Source organism: Nycticebus coucang, chromosome 9 (assembly GCF_027406575.1).
Source record: "Nycticebus coucang isolate mNycCou1 chromosome 9, mNycCou1.pri, whole genome shotgun sequence".
NCBI classification, from domain to species: domain Eukaryota; kingdom Metazoa; phylum Chordata; class Mammalia; order Primates; family Lorisidae; genus Nycticebus; species Nycticebus coucang.
The window spans coordinates 48,196,004-48,198,703 of NC_069788.1; the positions used below are offsets into that span (position 1 = coordinate 48,196,004).

Here is a 2,700-nt window from a genome sequence, read left to right on the forward strand (position 1 = left end):
GGTGGTGTTGATTTGCATTTCTCTGATGATTTGGGACGATGAACATTTTTTCATGTGTTTGTTGGCCATTCCACTGTTGAGAATAAATTACTGCACTTTAATATTTATACATTAATTATAAGATATTAAACATGTCATTTGGTTTTAGGATGTAAGAAGAATTTCCATGGCTAAAAAGGATGCATTGTATTACCACTCTCAACCACCTATTCATTTGAACTTCTATTTTCAACTCTGATCCGTTAAACACAAAGGGAAGATCCAGGCCATGCTAGGCTGACTCTATGGTGTCCCCCAATAACCATGCCTTCATCATGCACCTTCCCCCGGGGGTTTCAATGAACACTAACGCAGATGCTGCTGTGAAGAATTTACAGATATAATTACAGTCCCAAATCAGTTGACTTTAAGGTGGTGATTATCCTGGATTGAACTGTCCTAATCAGGTGAGTTCTTAAAAGACTGGGTTCTTCTGGAGAATGAGATTCACAGGCAGAGAAGGACTCAGTGTGAGTCTTTGGGCTTTGAAAGTGGAGACTTCCTGCAGTAAAGAATGCTGGTGGCAGCCCTCCTGCCTCTCCACCCTGATAGCTGGCAATCAAACAAGGACTTCGGTCTTATAATTGCCAGAAAGTGAATTCTACCTGTGAGTTCTCTATACATATGGGGAGGACCCCAACCTCAAGCTGAGGGCGCAGCTTTATGAAACCCTGAACAGAGAACCCATCCACATTATGCCTGGATTTCTAAGGAGCAATAAGCACATAAATGGCCATTGTTTAAAGGGAATAAATTTGTGGTAATTTGGTATACAGAAATAGAAAATTAATACACAAGCCCAAGAGATAGGCACATAATGTGTTTTTCACTGAAATGAATTTATGAACTGCTATTCATTTACTTGCATGGAGCATTTTAAGCGAAGAAATGATAGAATCTGACGTCAGTAGCAGGACTGGTGACCACTGTGGGGGAGAACAGTTGTGGGCAGCAGGTGAGGGGACAAGGCTAGTGCCACAGTTCAGGGGTGAGAGGTGGTGGGACTAAGGGGAGAAGGGGTCTGAGGGATGAAAGGGACAGAGGGAAGGGCTGGAGAAGCAGCAGGCGAGGAACAGGAGCAGAGGGAGAGAAGTGTAAAGCAGCTGAATTCTCAGATTTAAATAGATTTATAGATTTTTATAGATTGTGTTTTATAGATTTTTAATACAGAGCTTGGCAGGGTGCTCTTTGCATTTGGTAATTAACACATTTGCAGGGCTACCTAAGAAGCTAATTTCCTACTAATATTAATTACATTAAAATACCAGTGTCCACGGTGGCTCCTTGCTACGGGCGCCTCCCTCTTACATCCTCCCCTGCCGGGCCCGCCACAGGCACTTCTGCTGCTGGTGCCGCTGCTGCTGCTGCCGCCGCCACTGCTCCTCAAAACTGCTCCTACCCCTGGGGCCAAGTGGTTTAAAAATGGAAAATTTTGATGCATCGCTTAGTCCCTATTTCAAAGCATTGCTAGGTACCCGAGATACCAGAGTAAAAGGATGGTTTCTTCTGGACAATTACATACCCATATTTATCTGTTCCCTCATATATTTACTAATTGTATGGCTGGGACCAAAATACATGAAGAATAGACAGCCGTTCTCTTGCCGGGGTATTTTAGTGGTGTATAACCTTGGACTCACGCTGCTGTCTCACTATATGTTCTGTGAGTTAGTAACAGGAGTATGGGAAGGCAGGTACAACTTCTTCTGTCAGGGAACATGCAGCGCAGGAGAATCAGATACGAAGATCATCCGTGTCCTCTGGTGATACTACTTCTCCAAACTGATTGAATTTATGGACACCTTCTTCATCCTGCATAAGAACAACCACCAGACCACAGTGCTGCACGTCTACCACCATGCCTCCATGCTAAACATCCGGTGGTTTGTGATGAACTGGGTTCCCTGTGGCCACTCTTATTTTGGTGCCACCCTGAACAGCTTCATCCACGTCCTCATGTACTCTTACTACGGCCTGTCTTCAGTCCCTTCCATGCGCCCGTACCTGTGGTGGAAGAAGTACATCACTCAGGGGCAGCTGCTTCAGTTTGTGCTGACAATCGTCCAGACCAGCTGTGGGGTCATCTGGCCGTGCACATTCCCTCTCGGTTGGTTGTATTTCCAGATCGGATACATGATTTCCCTGATTGCTCTCTTCACAAACTTCTATATTCAGACCTACAATAGGAAGGGGGCCTCCTGGAGGAAAGACCACCTGAAGGACCACCAGAACGGGTCCGTGGCTGCTGCAAACGGACACACCAATAGCTTTTCTTACCTGGAAAACAATGTGAAGCCAAGGAAGCCAAGGAAGGGTTGAAATCCAAGAGTTGAAAACCTCCAAACCACGTCATCTGATTGTAAGCACAGTATGAGTTGTGCCCGATGCTCATTAACAGCTGCTGTAACTAGTCCAGCTTACAATAGTGTGACTCATGTAGGACCCCTTTCATCAGTTCAAAACCCTTAGAAAACGTATACAGATTATACAAGTAGATTAAGATTTCTAACATTTCTGGGCTCTTATCAACCTCCACCCTGCGCTAGACTGTGGAAAGGGAGTATTGTTGTAGTATACAACACTGCTGTTGCCTTATTAGTTATAACATGATAGGTGCTGAATTGTGATTCACAATTTAAAAACACTGTAATCCAAACTTTT

General features: G+C 44.4%; 1 pseudogene across 1 annotated transcript; it reads left to right on the forward strand.

The window, feature by feature from the left end:
* The first annotated feature begins 1,398 nt into the window (after nucleotides 1–1,398).
* Nucleotides 1,399–2,367, forward strand: LOC128594093 (elongation of very long chain fatty acids protein 5-like; annotated as a pseudogene). Its single transcript, XR_008382489.1, has one exon. The product of XR_008382489.1 is annotated as an elongation of very long chain fatty acids protein 5-like (transcript).
* Nucleotides 2,368–2,700: the final 333 nt, after the last annotated feature.